General features: G+C 38.7%; 1 protein-coding gene and 1 pseudogene across 1 annotated transcript in view; both read right to left on the bottom strand.

The window, feature by feature from the left end:
* Positions 1 to 2,161: 2,161 nt before the first annotated feature.
* LOC132106035 (gastrula zinc finger protein XlCGF57.1-like) overlaps positions 2,162 to 21,968 on the bottom strand; it is a 228,718-nt gene continuing 208,911 nt past the window's right edge. Inside the window, exon 3 of the transcript XR_009424020.1 lies at positions 2,162 to 2,253. The gene's annotated coding sequence lies outside the window, so the exon portion shown is untranslated. The remainder of the gene's footprint in view (positions 2,254 to 21,968) is intronic.
* On the bottom strand, positions 2,263 to 20,489 carry LOC132106064 (gastrula zinc finger protein XlCGF57.1-like; annotated as a pseudogene).

Genomic DNA, 21,968 nt, shown 5'->3' on the forward strand with positions numbered 1-21,968 from the left:
TAATAGGCCTTTGTCTACACTATGTAAAGAACATATAATTAAATGACTGGTTTATAGTTGTCCAAATGCAATTGTTCAACAATTTTTTGATAATTATTGACCTTCTGGGTCTAGAGAATTGTACTTCAGTGGTTTTATTGATTTTCAGCTAAAACCCTTGTAATAGTTTGCCAAAGTAACTTTTTAAAATTATCTTGAATATTTAATTAACAGCTTTATTGACAACATTGGTCCCAGAGGCAAAGTTGTTCAGAATGACAAGATCTATCATATGATATGAAGAGCTAGTGTTTGTGTAAATATATGAGCATTTTCAAACAATTTGAGGCCATTTAGCATATAAATCTTGTGTTTTGAGACCTTTTCTACTGTTATAACCCCACCTATAGTCCAATCTCCATGAAACTTTGCATGCTTGTTAAGAGTCACCCGTTACATGTTTTCACCTAGTTTCATAAAGTTTTGAATTTTTGTTTAGGTTTTATAGGCTTTTGGTTATTTTGATCACGCCCCTTTTCCATATTAGCCTGTTATAGCTATCCAAAGGACAAAATTCAACATTTTTTTGATAATTATTGATCTAGAGAGTCCAGAGAATATTACTGCAGTGGTTTGGTTCCGATCGGGCTAAAAACCTAAGACTAGTTCGCAAAAGTAGGTTTTTAACATATTCTTCAATAATTAATGAATGATTTGATTGACATCTTCGCTCACTGAGGCAAAGTTGTTCACAAAAAGGAGATCTATCATATGATATTAACATCTAGTGTTTGTTTGAATGTATGAACATGTTCTACAAATTGTGATCATTTTCTATTGAAAATTTGTGTTTTTGAGGCTTTTTCAACTGTTATAGCGCCACCTATGGTCCGATCTCCATGAAACTTTGCATGCTTGTTAGGAGTCACCTGTTACATGTTTACACCAAGTTTCATAAAGTTTTGAGTTTTCGTTGAGGTTTTATAGGCTTTGGGGTATGTTTGGCCACACCCCTTTTCTAAATTACCCCTTTAAAGCTAACCAAAGTACAAAATTCAACATTTTTTTGATAATTATTGATCTAGAGAGTCCACAGAATATTACTGCAGTGGTTTGGTTCCGATCGGGCAAAAAACCTAGGACTAGTTCGCAAAAGTAGCTTTTTAACATATTTGTGAATAACAATTGAACGATTTGATTGACAGCAATAGTTCTTGAGGCAAAGTTGTGCCTTATGAGGAGATCTATCAAATGATATGCATATTGTGTTGATATGTGAAACACCACGTGATTACAGAGCCATAAAACTCGTTAGCGCCAACTAGTGGCCGATTTCTTTCAAAATTCTTACAGACCATAAGGTTCATGAGTCGAACGTACCCAGCGAGTTTCGTTCCGATCAACTTCCGTTAACCCATTCAAATAGGTGCTTAAAAATTTTTGGCCAATGGCGGCCATGTTTTTTTAGATATGCAAATGTCCTCAATTTTCAAGTCGATCGAGCCAACGGTTGCCTAGTTATAGCCATTTATGTGTTTTTTCTATTTTAGAGCGCCCCCAAGTGGCAGAGATGCGCAATTTTTTTTTTTTTTGGACCAAAGATTTTCCGTTTAAGAGTTATAGTTAAAATAACATTTGGCTAACGTTAGCATAGATGCTTTTTGGTGTACTGTTTCGCGTACGAATCGAAATTTCTACTTTTTTTTGATAATTATTGATAATGAGTGTCCAGGGAATATTTCTGCAGTGGTTTGGTTCCGATTGGTTGACAATCCTAGGACTAGTTCGCAAAAGTAGGTTTGAGAGTTAGGTCAATTTTATGGAAAAACGGTGCGTCGGAGAGTAAAAAAATGCACAGAGCAATTTTGTTCGTACTAACCCAAGGATAACAACGATGTGTAGTTTTTGAGTCTACGTCAAGTGGTTTACGATCTATGGCCAAAAATGTCTGAAAAATTTGTTTTTTGCGCTGTAGCGCCACCGTTAGGCCGATTGGGCTGGATCTTTGTATCTGAGTAGCGAGCAAGACTACTACCATCTGACCAAGTTTCAGCTCTCTAGGCCTTACGGTTTGGGCTGCACGTTCAGTTTTAAGGCGGAATAATAATAATAATAATAATAATAATAATAAAAATCCTAACAATTACAATAGGGTTTCAGCACTGCGTGCTCGAACCCCTAAATATTTAGTATACTTATATACAGAGTACAACTGAATTTTCTTTGAGAAAGAATACACAGATGATAATAGAAATTGCTCCTTTTTCTAAACCTCTTGTAATTTCTTACCAAGAATAAGTTCACAAATGGCATTTCATGCTGCTTTGACAAACTCCTCTCAAACAGAAGATACTAGCAAAGTCTCTCTTCAGTGTGACTCTCTTTCCACAGTGATGGCACATAAAACTCGTTTCTTTTCAGAATTTGAATGATTCTTAAGGTGATTCTTGTCTATTTGCACTAACGACAATTATAACTTTTTGGAGTTTAGTGAATTTGCATGTGTTTTTTAAGGTTTTCTTTTTGTGGGAAACCTTTCCCACACAGTTCGCAGGTGAAAGGATTCTCTCCAGTGTGAATATGGACATTAAGGAGTTTTTTCTCCGTAAACACTGATCACATACAAATTGCTTCTCTCCAGTGTTGAGTTCTAATGTGAACCTTAAGATTGCTACCAAATGAGAAACTCTTCCCACATAGTTCGCAGGTGAAAAGTTTCTCTCCAGTGTGAATTCTCATGTGAATATTAAGGCCGTTTTTCTGTGTAAAACTCTTTCCACACTGATTACATACAAATGGCTTCTCTCCAGTGTGAATTCTCATGTGACCCTTCAGACCGCTATTTAATGAGAAACTCTTTCCACACAGTTCGCAGGTGAAAGGTTTCTCTCCAGTGTGAATTCTAATGTGACCCTTAAGACTTCCTTTGTGCCTGAAACTCTTTCCACACTGAGGGCAAGTATAAGGTTTCTCTCCAGTGTGAATGATCATGTGGGTTTTAAGGCAGTGTATCTGTGTAAAACTCTTTCCACACTGAGGGCACATTAATGGCTTCTTTTCATTGTGATTTATCATGTGAACCTTAAGACCGTTACTAAATGAGAAACTCTTCCCGCACAGTTTGCAGGTGAAAGGTTTCTCTCCAGTGTGAATTCTCATGTGGACATTAAGGCCATTTTTCTGTGTAAAACTCTTTCCACACTGATCACACACAAATGGCTTCTCTCCAGTGTGAATTCTCATGTGACCCTTAAGACCGTTATTTAATGAGAAACTCTTTCCACATAGTTCGCAGGTGAAAGGCTTCTCTCCAGTGTGAACTCTCATGTGAATATTAAGTTTTTCTTTAAATGTGAAACTTCTCCCACACTGAGGGCAGGTAAATGGCTTCTCTCCGATGTGAATTTTCAAGTGGACAGTGAGGCATTTTTTCTGTGTAAAACTCTTTCCACATTGAGAGCAGGTGAATGGCTTCTCTCCAGTGTGAACTCTCATGTGAGTCTTTAGTCTTCTTTTAAACGTGAAACCTTTTCCACATTGAGGGCATATTAATAGTTTCTTTTCAATGTGAATTTTCATGTGAATCTTAAGATCTCCATTTCGTGAGAAAGTCTTCCCACACTGTTGGCAGGTGTAAGTTCTCTCTCCAGTGTGAATTCTCATGTTGGAATTAAGGTTTGTAGTTTCTGTTTTTTTTAGTTTGTGTCTTTTTAGTCTGTGAGCAACTAATAAATTTTTCTTCAGTTTTGAAATCATGCTGTTTCTCATTCTGATCTTTGTCGTCTGTTTCATTCAGTTCTGTACTTTCCTCATTCAGCGCCATCAGGTCTGAGGTAAAAACAGACAAATACAAAGTTAAACCAGTTTAATGTTACAAAGCAACACATTCTAACATTTAGTATAGTTCTATCAATCAATAAAAAAAAAACAATATCATATTTAAGGGTTTCTGCATTTTTTTAAAGCTCAAATTTAAAGTTCATATTGCAGGTAAACATTTTTTTCCCCGAATATGAAATTATATGAACCATATGAAAAGTTAATCCAGGATATTAAATGTTTTACAAGACATGAGGGCTCAAATTAAGTAGAAAATGAGTGAAATGAGAGAAATGAGTTTAACCTGTTAGCACAGCAACCCCCCATTATGGGACTCACAGCTGAAAGTGCTCTACCTAACTTATAATCGTAACAGTTTCCTACTTCAGTGTGTTACAAACATAATTTTGGTGTCTTTTACTTTTTATCAACCAGATTTGATAATGCTCAAAAATATTAAAAGTTATAGACACTGAAGTGCCTTGATTTTTTTTACCACACTTAAATTAGTTTTATTTGATATAAAATTACATGAAATGAGTACTGGAGCAATCTAGAAAAGCAATGGGTTGAAGGTCACATGTCTCATGAGTTTCTATTTCAAATCTGAATAGGATATCATGAAAAATGAGACTCCTGCAAATATTTTTATGACTATGTCTACACTCCCCACACCCCAAATATAAAAAAATATATTTACCAACAGTATTGAAGGCTTCTAAAAACTATTTAGTCTTTAAACATACCACTGCATAGTTTTTTTTCAATTATAAAACACTAGACAGAAACTTAGACATTAAATAAGTGATTTATTTGAGCACTAGAAAAATACAATAAGAATAATTTGAGTAAGAAAAATAAGAATAAGATTTAACTTTGTTTGCCAATTACAGAAAATCCTGAAATTGCTAGAAATGCAGCATTTACAATGAATTACAATGCAAACAAGTGCTGATGTCCACTTATACAGATGGTAATAACACAAATGCCCCATAAAGTAAATAATCCACTTTCTCTATTCATTAAGATGCGTTCACTTAGATAGCCGTGATCATACAGTAATAGCGAGCTGATTTGGGCTGATTTGCACTCAAACAGATGGTAATCATGCAGATACATTCACATTCAACATAAAATACACTCTCACATATATAAAAACTGACAGGTGCATCAGAGTGCGCCACGAGCCCTCAGGAGAGAGCGCCAAAATTCAAATATACTATCTTTCACCTATCTTTCATTCATTCTTTTTTCCGGTGGATTGTCTCATTCTGTTTGTGACACTGTATGCTGCAAAACCATGCCGTTTTTTTACTATCAAGACCCTAGAGCAGATCTCCAGGCATGCTGTGGGTTACACGGATGCCTCCACCACCGGCTGGGGGGCCACGTATGACGGGCATGCAGTCTCAGGGGTTTGGACGGGCCCCCAGCTGCAGTGGCACATCAATTGCCTAGAGTTGTTAGCAGTGCACCTTGCCTTGAACAGTCTTAAAGGTCTTTAATGAGGCAAGCATGTGCTGGTCCGAACAGACAACACAGCGACCGGTGCGTACATCAACCGACAAGGTGGTCTGCGCTCCCGTCGCATGTCACAAGTCGCCCACCACCTCCTCCTTTGGAGTAGGAAGGTTCTGAGATCACTTCGTGCCATTCACATTCCGTGCCTGCTCAACCATACAGCCAACAAGCTGTCTCGAGCAATGCTCCTGGGAGAATGACGCCTTGAAGTGGAACCTGTTCGTCGAGTGGTGTTCTTCTCTCCAAGAAAACCCCCCAAAGATGCCCGATTGCGTTCTTGCAGCAAGGGCTGGAGCGAAGGCTGTCTCCCTCCACCCTCAAAGTCCAGGTTGCTGCTATTGCTATGTACCACGACCCCGTGAATGGGAAGTCTTTTGGTAAGCATGACCTCATCGTCAGGTTTCTTAGGTTAAATCCTTCCCGGCCCTACTTTATACCCTCTTGGGACCTGACTTTAGTGCTTAAATCACTACAGCAGAGCCCATTCGACCCTTTGCATTCAGTTGAGCTAAAGTTTCTTTCATTTAAAACTCTGCTCTTGCTTGCACTGGCCTCCATGAAGAGGGTAGGGGACCTGCATGCATTTTCGGTTGACAATTCGTGCCTAGAGTTTGGGCTGGCTGACCAAGGTAATCCTGAGGCCCCGGCCTGGCTACGTGCCCAAGGTTCCCACTACACCCTTCAAAGACCAAGCGGTGAACCTGTAAGCACTGCCCCTGGAGGAGGCAGCCCCAGCCCTGGTTTTGCTCTGTCCTGTCCGAGCATTGAGATGCTACGTAGACCGGACACAAAGCTTCAGGACCTCAGACCAGCTCTTTGTCTGTTACGGAGGCTGGCAGAAGGGGAGTGCTGTCTCTAAGCAGAGGATGGCCCACTGGATTGTGGATGCCATAGCCCTGGCTTATCAAGCTCAGGGTGTGCCCTGCCCGTTCAGGTTGCGAGCCCACTCAACTAGAAGTGTTGCATCCTCCTGGGTGCTGGCTCGTTGCACCTCGCTGACAGATATCTGTAGAACTGCGTGCTGGGCGACCCCTAACATGTTCGCTAGGTTCTATAGCCTTCGTGTAGAGCCGGTATCCTGTGTACTCACATCAAACGGGTAGTGGCACTGAGAGGCCCCGGTTAGTGTCGGCTTGCTTAAACTGCTCCAGAGTGTCCGTACTGTAGAACCTGTTGAGATCCGCCTCACCCTAGGCAGCTGGACGTGGCGGAACGTCCGGCACCAGGCCTTCATGGTTTATCAGTGGTTTTAAATGTGAAAAAGTACATACAGTATATGTCAACACAAAATTAAACCCTTTGTAGAAACCACTGGTCGCGCCATTCTCAAGCCCACCCACCTCTGCTCACTCAAGCCAGCCTCCGCTCACTTAAGCATGATGTGTGTGATGCTGTTCCGTTGTTAAAAGCAAAACTACTTTGTTTGGCCATCCAAAAGAGGACATGACTAGAAATCATGTTTATAATTGGTTTTAATGTTTATTTATTGTCGCTCCAGCCGGACAGGGCATCACAATATGTTAAGGGGCATAACATTTACGTCACATGCTTGAGGTATTCAGCCAATCACAGCACACCCGGCTTTCCAGACTTATGAGATTTGTAAAAACGTGTTTCAGTAAGTGGGGCATGGAGGAGAAACAATAGGCAAGGCAAGGCCGTTTTTTTTATACATTTCATATACAATGGTAAATCAAAGCGCTTTACATAAAAGAAAGTAAAAATTAATCACAAGTATAACAAGGAATTTAAAAACTTTGAAAATGATTGAAAGCTAGATTGAAATATTGATGTAAAATTACATTTTAATTTAATTTACAACAGTCAAAAATAGAAAATGATTTGGTAACACTTTAGAATAATGGTTCATTAGTTAATGTTAGTTAACTACTTTAGCTAACCGTCACAAAGATCGATTCTCGAGACATATGAAGGCGATGGCATAAACTCCAGCGGAATAAAGTCCAGCCCGCTCAAGCCGCTGTAATACTCTAACCCAGCGCAGGTGAATCCGAGGTGGGCGAGGAATAACCGAGAAAAATACCAACTGGACAAGATCTGGAACAAGAACTAGACAGAGAGACAGGGCAAGAATTAACGAACCAACAACACAACCAGGATTGTCAGCCAAACATAAAGGCAGCGCAATTGAGTTGCAGCTGGTGCTCATAGATAGATAGACACAAAATGAATGCACAGACCCATGAACCGTGACATTAACATGATCTAAGCAAGAACAATATTTCTATAGCATTTATTAATCTTAATTGATGTTAATTTCCACATTTACTAATGCATTATTCAAATCAAAATTTGTGCTTGTTAACATTAGTGAATGTTAACATTAGTTAACATGCACTGTGAATAAGCATGAACTAACAATGAATAACTGTATTCTCATTAACATTAACAAAGATGAATACAGTAATAAATGTATTATTCATTGTTTGCTCATGTTAATGAATTAACTAACATTAACTAATGGACCATTATTCTAAAGTGTTACTAATGATTTGACATAAAATACAGTGTATACATAAAATACAGTGCAATCAGTTCGGACATCGCAGATTGCTTATTCAATAAATGCACAGCTAAACAGATGAGTTTTGAGTCTAGATTTAAAAGTGGCTAATGTTTTAGCACATCTGATCCCTTCTGGAAGCTGATTCCAACTGTGGGAAGCATAGTTATTAAAGGCAGACTCCCCTTGTTTTGTGTGAACCTTTGGTATTTCTAACTGACTCGATCCTAATGATCTGAGTGGTCTGTTAGGTTTATATTCAGTGAACATATCTGCAATATATTTCGGTCCTAGGTCACTGAGTGATTCCAAATGCAATGACTTCAGTTTTGTCCTTGTTTAACTGAAGAAAGTTCTGCCACATCCAACTATTAATTTCATCAATGCTTTGACAGAGGGAGTCAATGGGGCTGTAGTCATTTGGAGATAAGGCTAGGTAAATCTGGGTATTATCAAGCATAGCTGTGATAGGCAATTTGGTTCGTTCTCATTATTTGACTTAGTGGGAGCATATACAGGCTAAACAAGAGCGGTGCAAGAACTGACCCTTGTGGGACTCCGCATTACATGGACGTCCACTTAGACTTATGCTATCCTGTACTTACATATAAGCCTCTCCCTACGGACTATGACCCTGAACCATTTGAGTACCATCCCAGAAAGCCCGACCCAATTTTCCAGTCTCTCTAGCAGTATGTTATGATCAACAGTGTCAAACGCAGCACTGAGTTCTAGCAAGATCTAGCGAGTCAGAATTTAAGCGAATATCATTTATCGTAATAAGTGCTGTCTCTGTGCTGTGATGCAGTCGGAAACCAGATTAAAAATTGTCCATTTGAGTTTAAGTAATTATTCAGCTGATTAAAAACTACCTTTCCTATAATTTTGCCTAAAAAAGGAAGATTTGATATTGGTCTATTGTCTATAATTGCTCAAAATGGTGTTCAAAATTAAGATTGCTCATTTTTTAGCAGGGGCTTAACCTCTTAGCCTGCATCCCGACGCCGTCGGCCTCACCTCGCATGTGTCAATGTTTACAAATAGATTAAATGATATGGGACAGATTTAATTTTGACAAACTATACATCATTATAAAGATCTAAGGCTCAAGAATTGACGACAGATTGCTGTTTTTCAATGGAAACCTTATAAAGAATGTATTTGCTAAATTTGTGTAAGCAATACACATCAAAACATGGAGAATGAAAACGCAGTACATACCAGATTCATCGTAATAACAAACACATCCACAGCTGTAAATCCTGGTTTAGTTAGAAAGGTAAGTGTCCACTGAACAACATCTCATGGAGCACGTTTAGTCCAATGGAGCAATAACTTTGTAATATGGATGATAATTCCATTGTTCATGTTTCAGTTCTTCAGGGACAGAATTGTTTGTCTCCGTTATGGAATAAATCACGCTCAGAAAGTGTCTGTGTCAGTGTCTTGGTAGTAAAAATGGCATGGTTTTGTAGCATAGTGTCACAAACAGAATGAGATGATCCACAAAAAAAAGTGAATGAAAGATAAAGATAGTATATTTAAATTCTGAAAAACATCTGATGGAGGCGGAACTTAGCAATCGCCTCTTTCTTTATTTTTCAACATTTTTTATATATGTGTGAGTGTGTTTTATGTTGAATGTGACTATCTGCATGATTACCATCTGTTTGAGTGCAAATCAGCTCGCTATCACTGTGTAATCACGGCTATCGATGTGAACGACATCTATATGAATAGAGTGTGACTTATTGACAATGGCGCATTTATATGATTACCATCTGTAAACTTGCCCAGCCCTAATATACAGGTGCTGGTCATACAATTAGAATATCATCAAAAAGTTGATTTCACTAATTCTATTCAAAACGTGAAATTTGTATATTATTGTGATGAGTGGGGCGGGGCCGAGAGCCATGGGAACGGGCGAGGCTGGTGGAGTGATTTGGAAATGAGCGACACCTGCTCCACTCACCGGTCTTGAGCCCCACAGAGGAGATCGGAAGGATACAAAAGAGGCGCGATGACATTGAAGGACGAGAGAGGACCAGGCCTGGATTTTATTCTGTGTTTTGCTTTTGTTTGTGTGCGGCAGTCGTCCGCGAGTGGCTGTCGTGCTGTTTTGTGTTTATTTTATTATTAAAAGCTTTATTTGAATGTCCGACGGTTCCCGCCCCCTCCTTCCCGTGATTGTGAAGTTTTATAGTGTTACAATTATATTAATTCATAACACACAGATTTTTTCATTTTTAATTTTCAAGATTATAAGTTGGGGCTCCTTTTGCCTGAGTTACTGCAGCAATACACTTACCTGCAGGTGGGGGAGGAGCGCGAGCAACGCTAGCCTTTTGTCTCTGATCCTCAGACCAAAATCTCATTGTAAGATTTTTAAATGAATTTATTTGCAAATTACGGTGGAAAATAAGTATTTGGTCACCTAGAAACAAGCAAGATTTCTGGCTCTCATAGGCCTGTAACAACTTCTTTAAGAGGCTCCTCTGTCCTCTACTCATTACCTGTATTAATGGCACCTGTTTGAACTTATCAGTATAAAAGACACCTGTCCACAACCTCAAACAGTCACACTCCAAACTCCACTATGGCCAAGACCAAAGAGCTGTCAAAGGACACCAGAAACAAAATCGTAGACCTGCACCAGGCTGGGAAGACTGAATCTGCAATAGGTAAGCAGCTTGGTGTGAAGAAATCAACTGTGAGAGCAATTATTAGAAAATGGAAGCCATACACTTATAATCTCCCTCGATCTGAGGCTCCACGAAAGAGCTCACACCGTGGGGTCAAAATGATCACAAGAACGGTGAGGAAAAATCCCAGAACCACACGGGGGGACCTAGTGTATGACTTGCAGAGAGCTGGGACCAAAGTAAAAAAGGCTACCATCAGTAACACATTTGGATGATCGAGAAGAGGATTGGGAGAATGTCATATGGTCAGATGAAACAAAAATAGAACTTTTTGGTAAAAACTGAACTCATCGTGTTTGGATGAGAAAGAATGCTAAATTGCATCTAAAAAAACACCATAGCTACTGTGAAGCATGGGGGTGGAAACATCATGCTTTGGGGCTGTTCTTCTGCAAAGGGACCAGGACGACTGATCCGTGTAAAGTAAAGAATGAATGGGGCTGTGTATCGTGAGATTTTGAGTGGAAACCTCCTTCCATCAGCAAGGGCATTGAAGATGAAACGTGGCTGGGTCTTTCAGCATGACAATGATCCCAAACACCGCCCGGGCAACGAAGGAGTGGCTTCGTAAGAAGCATTTCAAGGTCCTGGAGTGGCCTAGCCAGTCTCCAAATCTCAACCCCATAGAAAATCTTTGGAGGCAGTTGAAAGTCTGTGCTGCCCAGCGACAGCCAAAAAACATAACTGCTCTAGAGGAGATCTGCATGGAGTAATGGGTCAAAATACCAGCAACAGTGTGTGAAAACGTTTGACCTCTATCATTGCCAACAAAGGGTATATAAAGTATTGAGATAAACTTTTGGTATTGACCAAATATTTATTTTCCATCGTAATTTGCAAATAAATTTGTGACGAGTGGGGCTGGGCCAAGAGCCGTGGGAACCGAGCAAGGCCGGTTGAGTGATAGGAAATGAGCGACACCTGCTCAACCCACCGGTCTCGAGTCCCACGAAGGAGATCGGAAGGATATAAAAGAGGCGGGATGACAGTGAAGGACGAGAGAAGACCAGGCCTGGGATTTATTTTATGCTTTGATTTTGTTTGTGCACGGCAGTCGTCCATGAGGGGCTGTCACTAGAGCTGAAACAACTAATCGATTTAATCGATTATTAAAATAGTTGTCAACTAACGTAGTCATCGATTAGTTGCTAAAATACTTTTATTTGCTGCAAGCGCCTCATTTTGTGCATATTTTAAATCTGCGATGACCAAAGTGTGGCAGTAATGAGCCACCGCAGGTTTTATTCAGCCAGTACAGCAGGAGAATTAGCGAATAGCCAATAGCTGGCCTCTTTTTAGGTCACGTGCTGCTGCAGACAAACTGCGTCTGCAGCAGCGAGATGGTGGAGACAGACGGCAGTGGAGTAAGCTTGAGAAAGAAAAAAGTGGAAGATAAAACTAATCGAACAAAGTCATCCAAAGTGTGGGAGAACTTTACTTTGAGCCTTCAAAAAAGAAGAGTAACCTGTAAACTCTGCACTACTGAGCTAACTGTTTAAGACTTTTATTTGTGCAGATTCTCCAGTACAATGTTGTTTGCAGATGTTTAGTCGTTAAAGTTGATATCATTGCTTTTTAACAGTTAACATTTAAAGATTTACAAACATGTTCTGTGATCAGTTTGTCATTTACCAGTTCATAATTCAGTCTTGCAGCCTAATTATGACTGAATGAGAGGGGTAAATGTTTAAATGTATTTGAAATGCACTTTTTTTCTAAGTATTCACTGCTCTTTTTCGCACAGCAGGTTTTTTGTGTGTCAAATTTCTTTTTTCTGGACTTTACTTTAAAATGTGAGTTCCTTTCAGGTTTCATCCCACTGGCACTTTATTCGAAGGATTATTTACAATTTCACAGCATAAGCTATAAAGCTGTTTCCCAGGTATAAGTTGTGTGTTTACAGGAAAAAAATTATAAAATGCAATGTACTGCAAATTTATTCTGTTTTATTTTTATTCTTCGTGAAAATATTTTCTGAAAGATTCCTTAATAAGCTTTGTTCGAGATGTTAAACTACTTTAGGAGCCCTAAGGACTGCCATGGTGAAAACGTTATTTGAAATCTTGTGAAATTTGCTAGAGTATGGGTCAGTGTTTTGATTGCAGAAGAGTTTGGCAAAGGATTACTAACACAATAAAACAAAACTCCAGGAATATTTTTGATGAGGATATCACAATGCAAAATGGTTAATCTCTAAAAGTCTATGTTGAATGATAAAGACCCTTTGTTAATAATTGAATTGGAAAGAATGGGCAAAACTAAAATATAAGTACATAAAGATTAATCGATTAATCTTAAAAACAATCGACAGATTAATCGATTATCAAAATAATCGTTAGTTGCAGCCCTAGCTGTCACATTGTTTTGTGTTTATTTTATTATTAGACTTCATTTTGATTTTCTGCCGGTTCCTGCCTCCTTCCCGAGATTATTAAGTTTGTACTCCATTACAAAATTAATAAAAAATCCTACAATGAGATTTTCTGGTTTTTATTTTTTTATTTTGTCTCTCATAGTTGAAGTGTACCTATGATGAAAATTACAGGCCTCTCTCATCTTTTTAAGTGGGAGAACTTGCACAATTGGTGGCTGACTAAATACTTTTTTGCCCCTTATATATACACACACACACACTCACACACATACATACACACACACACATATATTATATATATATTCCTTTGACCCGCAAAACCTCCTACTTACCTGCAGGTGGGGGAGGAGCGCAAGCCACGACACTAGCCTTCTGTGCCAGTCTCTGATCCTCAGACCAAGATGGAACAGGACCCCTATGATGTTCCGGCTCAGATCTGGATGTTCGTAAAGGATTGAAGGCTGCTGTGCACGCTTTCATCTCCCTGAACCTTGACCCACCGTCTCAACAAAGGTACCAAAAAATTCGGAAGGCGAGATTCGAGCATCAAGTAGAAAGCCTTAATTTCTTCCCGATATCTGCCAAGTTCACCAACAGATGTCTCCCCGTTACTACCATGGCCACTATGGACCTGCCAATGGCTGAGGCTGCCTGCTTAGTAGCACATAGGGCTACCTCATCCCGAAACCGTTTTAGCTCATCACCTCGATATTGCATACTCGTATGCTGGAATCAATGGATGCGTAAGAAAAATTGCCTCTTACATTTCTACTCGATCTCTGTATGGAACTCAGGAAGAAATGGAAAGCTCACCCGAGCTGGAGGGCTATGGCCAGAAAGAAAACGCTTATCGAGACAACCTCGCGTCACCTTCTTAGCACGCTTCCATGGCAAGTCCAACCTTGCCCATAGCGACCCCTAGAGGATGCAGTTCAAATTTCTCTTGAAAGGGAATTTGAATTTTATAGGGATAGTTCACCCACAAATTTTATTATTTTTTAAATATAGCTGGTGAACAGTTTATGGTTCCCATTGAATTTCATAATAAGAAAAATGGGAATCACCAGCAGTTTACCAGCAATATAAAAAATATATTTTATGTTCAACATAAGAAAACAACTCATACAGGTTTGGAACGACATGAAGGTGAGTAAAAGACAGAATTTTCATTTTTGTGTGAACTACCCCTTTAACTGACAAGGTCAGTAGTTTAACTAATAACTACCGTGGGTTTAGTGGGGGGTAATTGAAAATGAATGGGGGAAAAGTCAAATGAGAGGAAGCAATGCCCCAATCGTGATATGATTGGAGATGTCTGGTTATGATCAGCTATGATCTCGTGTTAGTGCTTGTTCCGTGCTTGCGAATCAGTGCGAATGAATAATATAATGGTTTTAATGGGGAGACGGTAAAAAGCAGTTTATCAGGATTAGTGTCCTTATGTTTTATTAACAGTCAGTATTGTTAAACTGTAGTTTACCTAAGCCCAAAATGCCCCTCTAGTTTCATGTGTTATTTTGTACAACTTCACATGACTATAGCTTAGTGACCTTATGGAAATGTGGGTCCCATGAACAAAGCAGTGGTTCTTAACTTTGCTCATGGTACCCACATTTCCACATTGTCATTAAGAATGGTCACAAATGTAGAAATATAATTTATTTCTGTAGAGCAGGACATTTTAATAAGTTTTGAGAATGAAAACCAACCTGTTGGTGTCTCAGTATCTTCATGTTTGACTCTGAACGCTTCTTCAATCTTCATGTCTTCACTCTCTTCTTTAATAAATGCCATCTTTATAGTTTTTTGTCACATGAATCTCAGCCGCTTCAGCAGGAGTTTTTCCTGTGTTTAGACACTTCGTCCTGTTTAGGGTGAGAATAATTAAAAGGTAGAAAAATAAATGCAAACTAAATCTCTGGGTGTGTCTCAATCAGCTCCCTAGTTCAGTAGTCAGCGTGATCGTTAATTAGGTTTACCGGACAGAACCGGACGGTTTTTGCTTAAAATACGCGATCGGCAATCGGCCGGTTTTCTGTCTTTTTTCAGTCGATTTTCCCAGAAGTGTGCCCGCATGCAAAGACGACATTGTAATCATTCGCTATTGCCGCGTATCCACCAAAATTACCCGCAACATTTGTACCAGGAACTTTTTTCCCCGCAGACCTGTTGCTTTCTGCGTTTCTACCATAGTCTAAAGTACCAGGAAGATTAGGCAAATAGACTGGTGAGGTAGGTCTGCGCGCATTTCTCAATACAAAGTACGTTGATTTTGGATGTGCATCCTCGGTAGTTCAGACTTTGTGCATTCGACTCGGGAGTGTGATGTCCGTGGCAACGCAAACCGGTAATTCAGCAAACAGCAGCGTACTTTATAACATCAGTCAGCTCGCCTATATTTACAATAAAACGAAATAGGATATCAAATACCACTGCCTCCTTTCGTTTTCATTTAAACATAATAACAGCTGCAGAAATGTACTTAGTTCAGGGATATGTTTATATACAGTCATTACAATGAAACAAAATATTATATAAATTTGCCTTTTTTATTTTCATTTTAAACATATAGATAAAGTGAATACAGACCAAAGATAACCTGTTAGATTTACCCAAAACGAATTATATTTTATGTTTAACCACTAAAGAGACATCAGAGCCAGCGGCACACATCAGAAGGTCTAGCCGAGGTGAGGCTGCTCTCGGCGGATAGATGATCACTTAGCTCTCGCTGATTGCGTGGAGCTGAGCGTCTCTGAGATCAGCGAAACACATTTTTAAATAGTCAGATATTTATAAATAAAAATTAAATTAAAATTACATTTCATGACGTAATATTTTGAAAATGATCCAAATAAATGGTGGTTGAACTCAACCAATGCTGTGTGAACTCAACCAATCAGGATGTTTAGCGCCCAAGTCCCGCCACCGAAAGTTCCGGAACTTTGAAAAAGTACTACCTCGCCAGAAGGGACTATCTGAGGGGCATTTTTTTTACCCGGAACTTTATTTAGTTCCTGGTTCCTGCGGTGGAAACACACCAAGTACCAGGCCAAAGTCCCAAGTTCCTGGGTAAAGTTCCTGCAGTGGAAACGCGGCATATCATGTCATTTTTGTGGAAGTATTTCGAAATCTGTGCGCAGGACATGGGCAGCTGTTCAGCACTGGAAGGTCAAAGCTACACTTCTGAGGCACAGATAGCAGGAAGCGAATAGCCGTTGTTGTACTGACGCACAAATAAGAGCCCCTTTCCTGCGTGCACTAAAGGTGTGTGAGCATATACTGTACCGGTCCGTGCCCTGTGAAGGGATGTTCAGCTCAACTACCTTGTGTGTTGGATGAGAAACGAAACAGACTAAACTGTGACAAAACTGAAATGCTTTTTTTTTTTTTTTTGTAAAGTACAACTTGCATAAACATTTGAAAAGCCAAAAGTAAATGTCAGTTCTGTATAGGATGATTATTTTAATTTTACCTTAGAATTACATCGACTTAATTTGATTTAAAAGTCACCTGCTGTAGCACACTGAAAAATGTTTGCAGTTGACCCATAAATGTCATTATTGCATTTACACATTTTTGAGCAGCAGATGTAGTCAATGTTAGGGCTGAGTTTTGACACATTTCATGATTCGATTCAATATTGATTATTTTGGAGGCATATCAGTTACTATACCAGATTTACCATTACACATACCAGATTTCCTCAAGAAACAAAAACTAATGCTGTAAAAATTACACAAGAGTCAGTTGGTTCTACACCACAATATTATTAAAGCTTTATATGTACTGATTTATGGCCTTTGTTGGGTCTGTTCAGGGGTGGGGTGGGAAGGGAATCGGGAACAGATGCCATTTTGGTCCTACTTTGTAATGTTTTTTGCTAACTATACATTTGTTACCTGCTGTTAAAAAATGTAAAATCTACTCAATAAAAAAAGTAAAAAAAAAAAAAAAGTACTGATTTATTAAAATTACATTTAATGCAGTTTTTAAAATAAAGTTACAATTACATAATATTTCTACTTCAGTAGTTTTTTTTTAAACAGTGGTGGCTATCATAAAAACGTGATGGATTTATTTTAACAAATTAAACATTGAAGAAAAGTACATTTTATAATAAATGTTATATGGTGCATATATTTAGCAAAATGCCGATCTGATTAATAAGTTTGTTAACCAAATGTGTTTTTTCTGAGGTAAATGAGACATTACGTGACATTGTTGACAAGCCGTTATACTGACATCTTTGCACGGCTAAAAAACTGAGCGATTACCAGAGACAGGGTACGTATTGTAAAGTTGTACTCTCTTTTTAATCTTACATTCGGCTGATTAGTCACGTTTATTTTGTGCTGAAACTTATTAACGTATTAATGTGGAGGAGATGACCCGGTTAATATGCGCCTCGTGCTGCTGCATCTGTTGAACTGAAGAGTTACAGCGATCTGTCATTCCACATTAAACAGCACCAAAACGGCATTTGTTGTTTGAATACTGCAGTACAATGGGCAGAATTTGAAATCTGAGACTTTGTTTCATATTAAAAGTACCAAAGCATAATGCGTATATTGTTGGGAAGTGCCCTTCAATGGTCCATCTATTAACTGAAAACAGGCTAGACTAAACAATGCTTGGTTTTAAGAATCAATATTGTTCCGTAAAAATGAGAATCAATTAATAGAGATATCAATATTTTTTCTCAACCCTAGTCAGTGTATTTTAAGAGTAATGTGAACTACCCCCAACGAACATCTTCTGGTTACTGTGGTAACAAGTCATGATATCAAGATAAGACTGTTTGTTGTACTCTATTCTTACACATTCTGATGCCCCCTTTAAAAACATTAGTAGCCTGTTTTTGTAACATCGGCTTCATGAACACTGTTAAACATTTATGTTGCATACAAGATGCTAAAATAGGCTACTCTGCAAACAAATGATTGTGTTCATTCTCATTCAATTGGTTTAATAAGTCTCTTGCAGGGATGGAAATTAGCACCTGCCACCAGCCAATTGCGGGTGATTTTGTGTTGTGGCGGGTAAACTCGCTTCACCTACCGTGGCAGGTAAATAAAAATAGCATACTGTTTCACCCGGCCAGTGGACAAAAAAGTTAATTTTCATCCCTGGTGTGTGTACAACACGCAATAAAGTGTAATATCATCCGAAGCAGCTCTGTGGAGAAAGGCGGTGTAAACTGGGCTCGAAACGGCGGCGTTGTTGCCAGTACAGGGTTTGAACTTTGCAGCTGAAGTTAGTGCCGCCGGCGGAGTGATATATTTGTTGGTTATTTACAGTACGTGTCTAATAACTGCTGTCTGGGGGATGCATTTTATTTCCAGTCTTCAAGTACTTTTTCAGAAGTTAGCTCTGTGCCTAGTAAGTCAACCCTCTACATTGCAAGTAAATCACTCTCATATGCGACTAAATCTTCCTTCTGGCTACTAAATGATGTCTAATATGAGCCAATGGCTAATAAATTATCTGATTTTACTCGCCAGTGTGTTAGTTGGAGGCTAAGTTTAGCACAGATATTTTCACCCGCGAACACTCTCTGACTCTCCGTCAGACGATCGGTGCTTTTTTTTCCTCAATGGATCCGTAACGCACCTGTATGTACCGTAAACTCTAGTGTTAAGGAGCACAAATCGCCGTCGCTTTCTCTCACACTCGCATAGAGAAAGAGAGAGAGGGGATTGACGTGCTACATTTAAACAATATTATTTGTTGTATTTTCCTGTCAAAATAACGGCAATTATATGGATGACTTCAGCTTTTAAGAACAGCTGAGATTTCCAGTAGTGGGTGGAGTTAATGTGTGAACGGCAATCTCATTGGCTGGTGCTCACCTATTATCGTCCCTGTTTTGATTTCAGCAAATCAGTTCGAGTGAACAGACAAAACCGCAGCTCATTAATCCTTAGTAATTCTTAGTGTGTTTTATAGTTTTTATTAATAGGAATCGTATTATTAACTTATCAGGAGTTTTGTAAGGTTTTTTTCCCAATTTTATATTATAATTTTTTTTTTTTACAGAAACACTGAATGACCAAAAAAGCACCACCACCAGTCCAGTTAAAATGTTCAGTTAAAAAGACTTATAAGCAATCAAACATGATTATCAAGTTTACTTCAAATTACTAAAGTTCTATTCTTAAATGATACTTGATTATTATAAAGCTTGACTGACTGGCGAGTAAACTAAAATAATTACTAGCCAATGGCGATTCAATTGCCAAGGTGTCCGTAGAGGGTTGTTATGTAGAAACAACACTGTATCACTACACATGTTTGACAGCTCTGGCGTGACGAGGCGCGTAAAAATGATTTATTAAAAATGCTGTGCGTTCGTTTGTCGATGGTGTAAAAGTTTGCGAGCCGAGATCTCTTTTAGTGATACAGTGTTGAACAGGGGACTTTCCCCACGTGTTCCCTCAACCACAAAAAAAAAAAATACACTTGCACATACAAATACTGGCGAATCCTTTCCTTTGGAATTAAATACAACATTATTAATGCGTACGAAAACAGTGCAGTGTATCATCTGGTTGGGCTGGAGCTGAGAGAATGAGCTGCTTCAGCAAGAGTCGGCTGTTTCAAAACCTAGTAAGCTGCCTAGATACGCAGCATTTTTGAGCATCACTGAAAGAGAAAATATCAGTATTTCATTGAGACTTGAGATTAAATAAACTGCTTAAGTATTGTAGATCTTGTAGTATTAATTTTCACATGCAGTTACACATTGTCGGTTAAAAACAAGAAAGTGGCTGTTAAAACATTGAGTGGCTGGTAGATTTTGAATTCCACCAGACACAGTGGCCAGTGGACAAAAAAAATTAATTTCCATCCCTGCTGTTGAATAACGAGCATCCACTTTAATTTTTATTTATTTAAGAAGTGGAGAAAGAATTTGTACAAAAAAACCTTCAAGAGTTTTAGCTTACAAAACTTTTAGGCTAAAACAAGCAGATAATTATTTAATTAAAAAATAAAATAAAAAGTAGATTTTTATCAATTTAAAATGATTAGAAAATGAAGAAATAAATCCAAATCACTTAATGTAACAGCTGTACGGTTCATATTAGACTAAGCCTCTTTCCTGGATGGATAAACTACACAATAGAGGAGGTTGAACATTGAACTGACCCGCACGCGACTAGACTGCGTGGACGCGCTCATTCAATGTGCACGAGCGCCATGAACTCGCACGCTGTTTGCGTGCCCAATTCTGTTTTGTTATGCAGTGAGAACAGCGTCTACAAGGGTCACAGAATGTGGTGTAACACCGGGTTTGTGTTTGCACTATCGAGGATGCGAGTCTGAGCTTTGTGTACTTGAGAAACGTCCTGTTGTCTGCAGCCAGACCCTGTTGAATCATTGTGAGAAGCAAACTGATTCAGTTGACTCGAAAATGTTTCGAAAAGCTCAGTTTCTCCGTCACTACATAGAGAACTACAGTGTTGCATTCAGCATTAATTTATTAACACCTTAAATGGTTAAAAGCACAAACCTTTCTCCAGTCAAATCACAGATGCAGGATTGTGTCGCAGTATTATGACATCACCTCGCCAGACCAAAATAAAAGTCTGTTTTCTTCTTCTTTTGATATTTTATGGCATTATTTGCATTATCCAGCAAAAGACCAGCATAAACCAGCATCAAAACATACCTAACCAGCATATGCTGTTTTTTTTAACAGGGCTAGAGTTTCTGGAAGTCCATAATGATTACATTGACTAGATTCATGTCTTCCTATCATCTGGAGTTTATTAAGAGCATCCAGTTCTCAATCGAGATATAACTGTATCATCCAGTTATATCACGAGAGAGAGCTTGTGATGGCAAGCAAGAAGCATAAAGACAATGGTGATTGGGAGAAATTAAAAGAAAAAAAAAAGCTAATTCCTTAGAGACCAATGCTACAAAATGCAATAAATAACAGAGATGTTTGGCAGTAGTGCAAGTAGCTTTAATATTGAGTCTGATGAGGGAGAGACAGCAGCAGTTGCTCCTGAGCCAATGGTTCTGGTGAGTCGCCTGCAGTCTTGCCAGATTGGAAATGCCCAAGTATCGTACCAGAAGTTCAAAATTATCGTATTTGGAAGAAAATTATCGTACACGAGTCAAAAGAGTTATTTATCTATTCTAAACCAACAACATTTCGACACGACTTGCAAATTACCACAATAGATAACAAGGCGTATTGTTGGACGGAAGCAGTGAGACAAAATACTATCCCATTATTTTCAGTTACTGTCTCCGGCGTGGCGCATATTAAAACATATTTAAATGATTTTTAACACTTGCTTTGTCTCATCCAGTGAAGAAGGAATTTAGCTGTTTCTGCGTGGTGCAGTTAACTCCACATCTGAGCCGCTGTCATCGGAATCCTGCGTGTTGCCAGATGTTGAAGGGGTTCTTTCTGTCATGGACCGCAACAGTGCTCGTTGGCTTTAAAGCAGGGCACCCTCCTGCATTCTTAACACACTCTGAGGTGCACACAAACGCATTTAAAGTGTCTGTAATGAGCCGTTTTCGTGTACGAGTAAAGAAGCCCTATGACTGCAACTACCATCATTTAAATTTTCATAAAATTCTGAAATTATCGTACATTACGGGATTTTTTTCATTATTGATCGTACATCGTACAGAGGAAAAAATTATCGTACAAATACGATAATTATCGTACGTCTGGCAACACTGGTCGCCTGTCACAGTTACATCAGGTTACAGCTTACATTTGACAGCTACAAACAGCTCACAAAAACATACTGAATTTGACACTTCTGATGGTGCCAAGCAGGGATGGGCAGTATTTCAAATACATCTATTTGACATAAAGTAATACTATTTTGTACTTAAATACCTTTAAAAAAATCTAATGTATTTTGCATTTAAACATTTAATCTGAGTATTTTAGAATTTTCAAAATACATGAGGTATTAACCTCCTTATTAGACTGATTTACTGCAGGGATGGCCAGCATTTCAAATACCTTATATCTGAAATACTTTTTTGTATTTAAATACCTATTTTGTATACA

The sequence above is a fragment of the Carassius carassius genome, chromosome 26, assembly GCF_963082965.1.
Source record: "Carassius carassius chromosome 26, fCarCar2.1, whole genome shotgun sequence".
In the NCBI taxonomy this organism is placed as follows: domain Eukaryota; kingdom Metazoa; phylum Chordata; class Actinopteri; order Cypriniformes; family Cyprinidae; genus Carassius; species Carassius carassius.